Source organism: Pyxicephalus adspersus, chromosome 5 (genome assembly GCF_032062135.1).
Source record: "Pyxicephalus adspersus chromosome 5, UCB_Pads_2.0, whole genome shotgun sequence".
In the NCBI taxonomy this organism is placed as follows: domain Eukaryota; kingdom Metazoa; phylum Chordata; class Amphibia; order Anura; family Pyxicephalidae; genus Pyxicephalus; species Pyxicephalus adspersus.
In genome coordinates this window covers 112232335-112243901 of record NC_092862.1, presented here as the reverse complement: position 1 = coordinate 112243901, position 11567 = coordinate 112232335, and the positions used below count along the sequence as shown (strand labels likewise).

General features: G+C 38.0%; 1 protein-coding gene across 1 annotated transcript in view; it reads left to right on the top strand.

The window, feature by feature from the left end:
- The first annotated feature begins 11181 nt into the window (after window positions 1-11181).
- Window positions 11182-11567, top strand: part of WIPF3 (WAS/WASL interacting protein family member 3) — a 42877-nt gene continuing 42491 nt past the window's right edge. Inside the window, exon 1 of the mRNA XM_072412468.1 lies at window positions 11182-11307. The gene's annotated coding sequence lies outside the window, so the exon portion shown is untranslated. The remainder of the gene's footprint in view (window positions 11308-11567) is intronic.

Below are 11567 nucleotides of genomic sequence, written 5' to 3'. Positions count from 1 at the left end.
ATTTCTGAAGTTATCTGCCTTACTGCAGTTTTTTACTTTTAACATGTAGTTCCACTTTAAAAAAATATTAAAATTCAAATTCTATTGCTTAAAACAATAACAAATTCTTTAGTAAAAAGTAGATATGTTTCCTCCAATAATTTGAATTGAGCTTTTTTTAGCTTAGTAGAGAAAGTATTGAATTTAGGTTTTTATTTCTGTCTATGACCTCAGTGGAAACATTTCACTAGGGAAATCTGAAATATTAAAGTTATCACCAGACAAAGAGTAGAGGAAAAATCTCACTTTGATTTTTTTCACCTTGAGGAGATTTGCTTTCACTTCCTCTTGTTCCTCCTTATTATGTCTCTGATACTGTATGGTTCTTTACAGTTTTTGGGTGGTAAACATTTCCTTTTCTTGTGCCTACACCTGTAATGAAGGACATGCCTCAAAATTCCCTGGGATTATTTAGCGATGAATTCCAGGCATAAGAATAATGTTTTAATATCCATGCACCTGGCATGCACTATTTTTTTAATAAAAAACAAAAAGCTGTAGTAACCCTCTAGTTTGCTTTTGAAATTCCAAATTATTCCCTCTGCAGACAGACGGTAGGAGAACTCTATTGGCGCTATATTACAGCTCATTGATACCACCACTCCCTTACAAAAAGCTATTTTTTTGGTTTAGTCTTCTTGTGTCTATTTTATATCTGAATTAAAGATTTCACTTATTGGGCATGGTGGTGGCAGCATTATTGCATGACTGCTTAGACAATGGGTCTAATTTATTAAAGCTCTCAAAGGCTGGAGAGGATACACTTTCATCAGTGAAGCTGTGTGATCCAGCATACCTGGAATGTTAAAAGTCACTTGCTATTTGTTAGCAAATTGTTTCAATCCTGGACCAGATCCTTTTCAGGTTTGCTGGATCACCCAGGTTCGCAGATGAAAGTGTATCCTCTCCAGTCTTGGAGAACTTTATTAATATAGGCCCATTGTCCAGTTAGAAGTATTCCACTCTTAGATCCCTAGAACAGGAATTCTAATTGCTAGAATTACCGTCCTATCCTGTTCTGGTGACAGCCATAACATTTTGGATGTAAGCTCTTCTGGGCAGGGTCCTCTCCTCCTCCTCCTGTGTCCTTGTCTGTCATTTGCAACCCCTATTTAATGTACAGCGTAATATGTTGGCGCTATACAAATGCTGTTTATTATTAATAATAATAATAATAATAATAATAATAATAAATATATTCCATCATCTTTCTTGCAATGGACCCAAAAAGGGATAGGGAGGGTGAATTTACCTATGGGCTGACACAGAGCAATAAAAACTTGCCTGGGGTTCAAATATTTTCTATTCTATTAAAAAAGAATTTAGCTCTAAAGTACATAAATTATTCACTGGTACAAATTTTTACAGTAAAAAAAATTCATATTTTATGGCAGTTTGGAAACCATGGCTAGCATCTTATCTACCATCTCAGAGGACCCTGTCCCTTCTCCCTCTTTGAAGACCTGATACAAGACCTTACCTGGCTGCGGGGCACTCTTTTCTTGTTTCACTCTCTTCTTTTTCTTCTTCTTCCTTTTTTCCTAGTTCTCCAAGTTCTACCCATTATTATGGGAATTAGGTTTTATCTTGAACCATGTGCTTGTTTAATCTTTTGCTTTTCTCATTTGTAATACTTTAAGCTCTCTCTGTTCCGATATGGGATCTAGAAATCTTGACATTCGGTCTATTTGGTTTGTTTTACGTAACCCTTTGTTACTGATAATACTTTGTTATTACTCCTTTTTCGTATTGTTTTTTTCTACATCGTTTTCAATAAACCCTTTTGTATCAGATAAAAAAGTTACATTTGCCCAAGTATGTTTGATGGGATTCAGCCAGCAATTTCTTGGAGAATTGTTTCTATGTATTATATGACATTTGCTGGGTGAATCTTGCTAGTATGAATCTTGAAGAAAGGATCATGTGTAATTACCAAGAATCTGAAAATAATTTCCAGCATTTGACCTTAATTATTTGATTTCCCAAATTCCCTCTGATCATCATATGTATATGCAACATATTGGCTCCCACTGTAGACCTACAAGAGCTAGGTTATCAGGGTAACTTGCTTAAGTTTTATGGGCTCTAGTGCAATCAGATGTCCATAGAAGACTTTTGTTGGACTGTAAGGCTATGTTCACACTTCCAATGGTTCTCATCCGATAATCGTCTCAGAACCGATATTGGACAAGAATCTGGTGTGTGCACAGCCGACCATCGATCGTCCGACCACTGATGGACGACAAATGATATTAATGGAAGTGAAGGGGAAAGAGTGCAGCGAGGTGCCACTCCGTCGTTCTCCCCCTCCCCTCTCCATAGAGCCGAACGGTGGTGTATGTACAGCACTCATTCATGCATCGTGGCAGTCAATATTGGTTTGTGAAAGATCCTTTCCAATGACAACTATTGCACGTGTGTATGTAGCAAGGGTAAAGTTAAACTTGTAAATAATGCCTTGCAGAAAGACCCTTACACCCTGAAGTCAGTAAGCAATCCTTACATAAAGTAACAGGCACATGGTGTCCTATGTTAAGTCCTTTGCTGCCCTCTAGTGGCATAAACACCACTTATGTGGATTCACTTGGGAAACAACAGTAGATTCTATGCTTTTTATCCACAGACTAAACTCAGAAATTTCACTTTACATAAAAGGGGACCCGATACAGGACACCCCCGGATTGAATATAGGTGTATTTTTTTTTTTAGGCACTTTTCAGTTTAGGTCCTCTTTAATATCCATACCTTATTGTGTATTATCCCACAATGACAGGATGATTCCCATGGCTGTGCAGCTCCCTCCTGTCAGTGTTGGATCTCTGGGCTTTAGAGGTTAAATGAGGACAAGTCTCCCCATTCATCACCTCTAGTGCTTTGTGATTGGCTGAGGAAAGGTAAACCCTGATGACAGCTCAAGTGTCATCAGTATTTTCCTTCCCCCAGCCAATCACAGAAAACTAGAGGTGAATAAATGGGGATATTTGTCCCCATTAAGCCTCTAGTGCCCGGGGATCCCATGGGACTCTGGTGTTCTTGGATAGAGAATCTCTATCCAAGAAATTATACTATAGTTACGCTAGGGCTGCAAGAGCAATAAGGGGAGCAGAACTGTATGTGACTCCAGGGCCCGTGACACTGACAAGATGATTCCCATGGCTGCATTCATTCTGAGCACAGCCATGGGAATCCTCCTCTCAGTGTGAGATCCCCGGGCACTAGAGGTTAAATGTTGACAAGTCTCCCCATTCATCACCTCTAGTGCTCTGTGATTGGCTGAGGAAGGGTAAACCCTGATAACAGCTCAAGCATCACCAGGATTTTCCTTTCCCAGCCAATAACAAAGCACTAGAGGTGAATGAATGGGGAGACTTTTTCCCATTTAGCCTCTAGTGCCCGGGGATCCCGTGGGACTCCTGTGTTTTTGGTTAGAGAATCTCTACCCAAGAACACATAGTATAGTTAGGCTAGGGCTGCAAGAGCAATCAGAAAGGGGAGCTGTCAGCTCTGCTCCCCTGATCGCTCTTGCAGTTCTACACAGTCCCAAAAAATAACCCAAATTTTCCCCTCATTGACTTTAATGGTGTTTTGAATTTGGTGTTTGATCACAATATCCCCCTATTCGATCGAATAGCTGTCGAATTGAATAGTGAGATATTCGACCAACACTAGAGGCCTTCAAAAATAGAAAGAATGTATATGTTACATTTATGTTTATTACTTCATATAAAATGGTTTAAGAGATTCCATTCGTTCTTTGGGCAGAATTGTCATCAGAGCATTTATGGTTTATTTTACCTATAACTTTCTCCAATCATCCTTCACCTAAATCAGTATTTTTATACCTGTATCCTACTTATCCTAAATCAGTGAAAACAGATGTCAGCCAGATCCCAGGACTTCCAACGAAAATTCAGTCATATAACAAAAGTGAAATTAAAGTAATTGAAGGGTTGTGCTGTATAAACAGAATATTTTTGTATTACGGCAGAATTACATGCTAAAGTATCCCATTTCATTGATGCGGCAGTTTTAAATGGCTTTGCCACTGCCTTTTTTGCTCAGTCTTCTGAGTTTGTAGACTTCAGCCATTTTTATTGACCTGGTTGGCGTAATATCGCTCCCATCCATGTGCACGGGAGGTACTTTGTTGTGGTACAAAAGTTTGCACGCATGGCTCAGTGTACACTATGGCAAAAAAATTGCTAAGAGGCAGAAAGAAACATTTTTGATAGAAGAGATTTTAACATTATTTTATGTCATAAAAGAAGCCTGTCTGTCTGCGCATCTGATAATTCAACTTTAGTTCCTCTTTAAAGTAATGTTTTTGACTGGTTGCCATCAATCTTTTTTTTTTTAGTTTTTAATTTTGTATAGCTAAATTTTTTTAGACAGAGGTGATGGGCCCATGAAGTTTACCTAGTTTGGAGACTAAATTTCTGATGGTAGCCCTGATCCCCTCTATATCACAACTCTTAATAGTGGGCCATGTCTGCTCAATGTGTGGAAACAGATGTCATCTCATACCAAAGATGTTTAAAGATGCATTTTCCTAGCAAGATTACATTATTGCAGTTCTGAAATCATTATATCTTCAAATGTATTTTTTATGCAAGCAAGTTAAGCTTTAAATTTAACATTTGGAATCCTTTTTAAAACTAGACAAGCCAAGTAAAGCTTTTATAAAACATTAGTGATTGTGTTTTGTATCTGCTTGTCTAGTTATCAGGGGAAACCGTGGCAAGGTCTGACCTCTAAACATATGGGAATCGGTTCTTTAGTCATTAAACCTTATTTTCTATCAGACTGCGTAGCTAAGTAGCTAGATCATGAGGAAGTATATTAAGATGTCAGAAAAGGTTGTTGGATTTTCTATTATCTAATTTAATCTTTACATCTTTCCTTACTTATGCTGCTTTAAAAAATTCCTTTATAGGGTCCAAAAATTCACATTATTGTTGCAGAGACCCAAATGCACCCATTGTTAATGTAAAAGGGCAATAGTAGCTATATTAAAAACAAATCAGGATGCCTTCCAGTTAGTAATGTGCCTTCAATTTTTTCTTTTCAATGGATTTTTTTGAAATTTTAAGTAGAGCAGAACTGATAAAAATACAGCAAAAGATCAGAAGCAAAAAAAAACATTTGCCTAGATGAGCTTGAAGTGTAACTTACAACCTAAACATTTTAGGAACACCTACATGAAGAACACTACATGTCAACCATATGACATAGCAGAGATGTAAAATAAAAAAAAATCTATAAACTCAAAAAGGGTCCAGGGCAGATATGACAGAGTTCAAAGCATAAAGCTCTCCAGAACAGAAAAGAAGAGGGAGAACATTGGAGAACCTAGATTATCTAGCAAACCTGGAATGGATCTGGGCTGTGATTTAATTTTTTGCCAACTAATTACAAAGAACAGGGTAACTTTGCAAGATCACCCAGGTTCTCCCATGATAGTCCATCTTTTCCAGTCTTGGAAAGCCTGAATAAAACAGGTCTAAAATGTTCCATCAAATAAAAAAGTCTTAATACAGGGTCGCTGAACAGATGTCAATGCCCTAAAAGGACACATGAAAAGTATAACAATACTTCAAAGGGAACCAACAAATATGAAACGAATAATGAATACGAAAGTAATAATGAAACAAGGACATGAGAATTGAATTAAAAATTTGCGATTAGGCAGATGCGGGTATGTTCTTCTTGAAGGGACATTACCTGCTTACAATTTCTTAATAATAAGATTTAGTTCTGCTTTAAATGAGATGGTGAGAGGCTGCAGACATGGAGATGAGAGACAGAGTCAAGCCATGTAACCAATGAAAATTCAGCTAAAAAAAAGGGATGTCAAAATGTACACTAAGATGAGACTTGCTTTAATCAAACAAATCTACATAATAGCTTAGTTTTGTAAGGAATTTGAAATAATTTCAGAAAACAGAATTCCAGGCATTAAACATCCCTCTCCCTGGACCCATACAGGATGTCTATAATCTACAAGCAGACCTGGATGTAATGTTTGAATAGGGGGCCAAGTGGTAAATGACATATAATATAGATAAATGTAAAGTTATGCACTTGGGAGCTAACAACATGCATGCTTCATACTGTCTAGGGGGAATAGATTTGGGGGAGTCAGAAATGGAAAAGGATCTGGGGGTTCGGGTCGATCATATACCTAATAACAGCATGCAATGCCAAGCTGCAATATCTAAAGCTAGTAAAGTACTTTCTTGTATTAACCTCCCTAGCGCTTCATTTCTTTCCAGTTTTGTATGTCTAAAAGCGGTACATTGTTTTTCATGAAAATTTATTTTACAGTATAATATAATAGTATGAGTATAATAAAGTTTGAAACACAAAATCATGTAAAAATAATAAATTTAATAAATATAAAAATCTATATATTTTTAAAAAAAAATGTTATTATACTAAAATATATACTGTAAAATAAATGTTCTTGAAAACAAAGTAATGCTTTTACACATATAAATCCAATGTATTGCATTCAATACAGTTATTTTGCAACGTACACACGCCCCGACGTCACTGGGAACTACCCGGTGACTCATCGTGTGCAGAGGACGCCAGAGGAAGAGAGAAGAAGAGCATGATCGCGGCGATGGACCCCGCGGGACGCCGGCAGATCAGGTAAGGCTGTATTTACTATTACCTCCCATAGGTTTACCTACCCCGAGTGTGACTTGGGGTTACCGCTTTTAGCAGCTTTTTTCTACTTCGAGTCACACTCGGGGTTACCGCTAGGAAGGTTAAAAGAGGAATAGACTGCAGAGATGGAGACATAATCCTGCCCCTGTACAAAGTATTGGTCAGACCACGTCTGGAATATGCAGTGCAGTGTTGGACACCAGTTCACAAAAAGGACATTGTGGAATTGGAGAGAGTGCAGAGAAGGGCAACTAAACTAATAAAATGAATGGAGGAGCTCAGCTATGAACAGAGATTAGCTGAACTGAATCTATTCTCCCTTGAGAAGAGACGTTTAAGGGGGGATATGATCACCTTGTATAAATTTATAACGATCCATATAGAGAACGCTCTTCCTAATTTCACTTTGGAGTCATTACAAAGAACAAGAGGGCACCCTTTGTGTCTGGAGGAAAAGAAGTTTAATCTCCGGATAAGGAAGGGATTCTTCACTGTAAGGTCTGTGAAAATGTGGAATTGGCTCCCTCAGGAAGTAGTTTCAGCAACTACTATAGATTGTTTTAGGAAAAAGCTGGATGTTTTTCTAAAAGCACAAAATATAAATGGGTATTAAGGCTTTAAAGTAAAGATAACAGTGACTGTTGTTCCAGGGAACATCCGATTGCCTCATGGAATCAGAAAGGATTTTTTTCCCCTGTTGAAGCAAATTGTACCAGGGTTTTTTTTTTGCCTTCCTCTACCCAGACAAATGGTAGTATTATCACTTTCTCTCCTATCTCCAGTAGAGGCAGGGGTGGGTATATATATTTTAATATATTTATATACAATATATCATGCCATATGGGTAAGGAGAAGGGTTACCATGATGCCCAAATCTCTGCTATCTGACAAGTAAAACTCCTTGATGAGAAGTAATTCTGTCTACCATTTTAAAATTTCTGTCCATAAGGAGGTTCCACTTTAATCCTTTAATACAAAATGACTCGTTGTTAAATTACAGTAGAATACAATGGCTATATTAGGAACAAAAGAACATAAACATACAATTATGCCTCCCTACTGTGCTCTATGAAGAATTAATTTATAAATAAATATTGTGTATAGCTCTGGAATCTGCTGACATCTATTAATAATCTCTTCCTGCAGTGCACTATGTTGGAGGTGGAGGAGGAGGGCCTGATGCATGCTGTTATATGTAATGTACTGTACAATGTCAAATAACTTACTAAAGAGGAAAAAAAAAATTGTGAGGATGGGGCTTTCTCTGTTGTAGGTTGTCAACTGCCTGACCTTATTACACAACACACAGAGAAAATGTAAGAGAATTCTGTTATTTCATTTGTCATTCTCATGGTTCCTTATTTGTACAGTGACAAGTTTCAATTAAATAAAACCTAATTACAAGAAACAATCCTGATCTCCTTTTCTAAATGATAGTTGCTTGGATCTTTTGTTGATCACTTCAAAATTTTCTTGTTCATTGGCTAACATTGACTAACATTGAAAAACATCAGTGGTCAAAGTAATTTAAGAACTTGTTATTAATCTGCATTAATTTTTTGGACAATATTAAAGCCCGAGATGTAACATAATCCATAGCATTTTGCATGTTTTTCTATGGAAATGCTGTATTCAATATAATCAGAATAAATATATTGCTGGCAAAAATAAAGAAAAAAAAAGATCAGATGAGGCTGCTTTATGTTGCTGTAATGCTTACCTTGTGCCACTAGGGAGTGCTAACACTCTATTGTCTTTGAGTATAAAGTTCATGGACCAGATGATCATTCAAGTTAAGAAAGTGATTATTGACTGCATTGTGGTTCATTACAATTTTTGGAGCAGTGAAGAAAAACCTGATTTCCCATTTAATAAAGCCATATTTATAAAGGTACGGATAAGTACTGTTTCCTGGCAAACTGAGGAATAGACGTAAAGTAATACATCTAAAGTGGTGAACACCTGCAAATTGGAGTACATAGAGTTTTAAATCAAGCAGATTGCTGCTTTAAAAATATGACATTAGTAAATATTCCTTTATAGTCTATAGGAATAAAGAAATGTCAAAAAATGAGTCAACCAGCCTGATTTATTTAAACTCTCCAACACTTGAGAGGATGGACTGTCATGGGAGAACCTGGATGATCCAGCAAACTTGGAATGAATCTCTTAAAAATAATTCTCCTATGATAGTTTATCTTCCACAGTCTTGGAGACCTCTAACAAATAAGGTCCCATATGTACTTTATTCTGGTGCCTCGCTGGTCACATAACTAATGCCAAGGCAATGTTAACATCATCTCTGTTCAGAAGAATTAGACGCTCTGATATAACTAGATCAGAAATCCAGCAGAAATATTAAGATTGCACCACCACCGCTACTAATACTACAGCCAAATAAACCTTGTTCATCACTGTTTGCAGTAAAAGCATCTTTAGATTTATTATGCTGCATAAGTCTACATTATGAACAGTTCTGCTGAAGTTTTTTTCTTGGCCTTACAGAGATCTATTGTTGATATGCACTATAATGTATTACGTTTTAATGGCCTTCCATTAGGAAGGAAGCAATTAGATATATTTTTATACCCATCTGTTTTGGAGGAATCATGTTTTTTTCAGACCCAGCTATGTAAAGGAGCCAGTGACCCCTTTGAGAAAGTTTGAACCCTGAGACTACAGTAGACAACTTCCCAGATACAGAAGGCTTCAAGTGTGGATTCTCTCATCAAAGTGCTGTACATTATATTCAGTATAAGTGCTACCGAATATTAGCATAGTCGCCAAGTTTCTACAATCCTGCAGGACAGTCCCAAGCTTATAAACACAATCCTGCAGTGTCCATGAGCCACAGATGTTCCAACACTATACAAGACACTTACCATTTGGCCATAAGTTAATCAAAGTGCATACCTGCTTCTTTTTCATTTTGCACCACTGATCGGCTCTTTTATTGACACCAAGGATTGGCAACTTCTTTATCCCACAGACACCATTTGGCACTAATTTTATTCTTCAAACACTAATGATTGGCACTTTATGACTAAGCCACACTAGTAAGCAAGACGTGTCAAAGATTAATTTCATGTGGCATATATCTGTCTAATTGTCTACTAAGAGAATTAAGAAATTGGACAGATCTATGGTGTGAACCTTTGGAATATTCCTATAAATAATGAAATGAATCTATCTGGACCATTGATTGGTCAGACACCAGCCATGAAGTTTTACCTACTCTTGGCAACACCACACCCAAGTAGGGTTTTCAATCCTTTAGTGTGTTCTAAATTATTCCAAAGGTCAACAAATAAAGCGTAGAGATACTGAACATGCAGGAAATGACAATCACAGACTGTTATGCTACAGGAATGGTTGGAAACTGTATTCCTCAGGGGGGAATATGTTGAATAAATGTGGTATTTCATAACTCTGGCTCACTTCTTTCTGGGCAAAGCCAGGAACTTCTCAGCACCCCCTCGTAGACCTCCAATCCCAACCAGGGCTCCATGGAACTCTAAGGTTCCTTCCGAGGTTTTTAGGGTTTCCTTGACCTGACCATTTTTTTAGATGTTGGCAGCTTAGTTTTAGGATCACTTGGTAGATTCAGTGGCATGATGGATGTCAATGATCTTTTTAGCTGTCTCTAATTACTGAATTATGAACCACCCCTCTTCTCTGATCCCCAGCTATATATGCCCAGAGTTCAACATTAACTAATAAAGTAATTTTACTGTAAATGCCTTATGACATCTGTGGTTACAAAAATCCCAACCAGCCACAAAGGACGGAATCAGTAGGGACTGGATTAGTTGTAAATATAGTAATTATAGTAGGGGTTCCCTGAGGATCAGAAAGTTATTTCAAAGGTTCCCTCATGGTAAATAGGTTGAAAAAGGCTGCCTTAAAAAATGTTTATTTCAAAGATAATGAATTATTTTATACATGTCTGTACCACGTGTTTTATTTCAGCAGCCATAGCCTGACAGATCAGTCAGAGCTCTACCAGATCTGTTTTGCCATGATCAATGGATAACAATAATAATGTATAGCAACCAAATATGTGGGACCACTAAGCTGCGTAGTTGCTATGGGTTACTGCATTTTAGGCTTTGCAGATATATATGAAGCTTTTTAATATAAACGATTGAATGAAATGAGTAATCTCATAGCTCCTTTAGTCTTGCTGTAATATAGCAGTGCAGTGATTCTATGCAGAACACAATAAATCCGAATTCTGGATGTCCTAACACAATTTTCTCCAAGTCACTGAACTTTTCAGTGCTGCTTAATGACTAAACCTAGAATTTCATTGGTAATTGTTAATAAATTTTAAGGTGTCACCGAGAAAGCAATAATACTCAAAGATCCGGTGCTGATTAGTGAGAGCAGACATTCAGGTTGGGCAGGGACAGCTGGCATTGCATGTCATGGCTGGGAGTGCCATACACAGCCATACAGCAGGTGTCAATAGGCCCCGCCCATGTCATGAGATAACGGCGCCCCTTGCACTGGTACTTATTCCGAGCCCCGCCCCGAGCTCACACAAACTCTGCTGACCGGAGGGGACTCGGCCCTGCTGGACACCGACCGACACCGGTGAGTAGTGCGGGCTGTGTGCCCCGTGTGTGGGGGCAACGGGCACAGAGAACCGAGCACAGGCACCGGGTTATAGAAGGGACTGGCACCTTCCCATAGACAGGACTGTCACCTGCACCCAGCTGCGGCCACCTTCCCATAGACGGGACTGGACTCTGCCCGCCAAGAATTGTCCTTGGATAAGAGCCATAGGAATGGCCGGGGCTTCCTATACACAGCAATACAAATACTTCATGTATGTCACTGCCACATACCGTCAC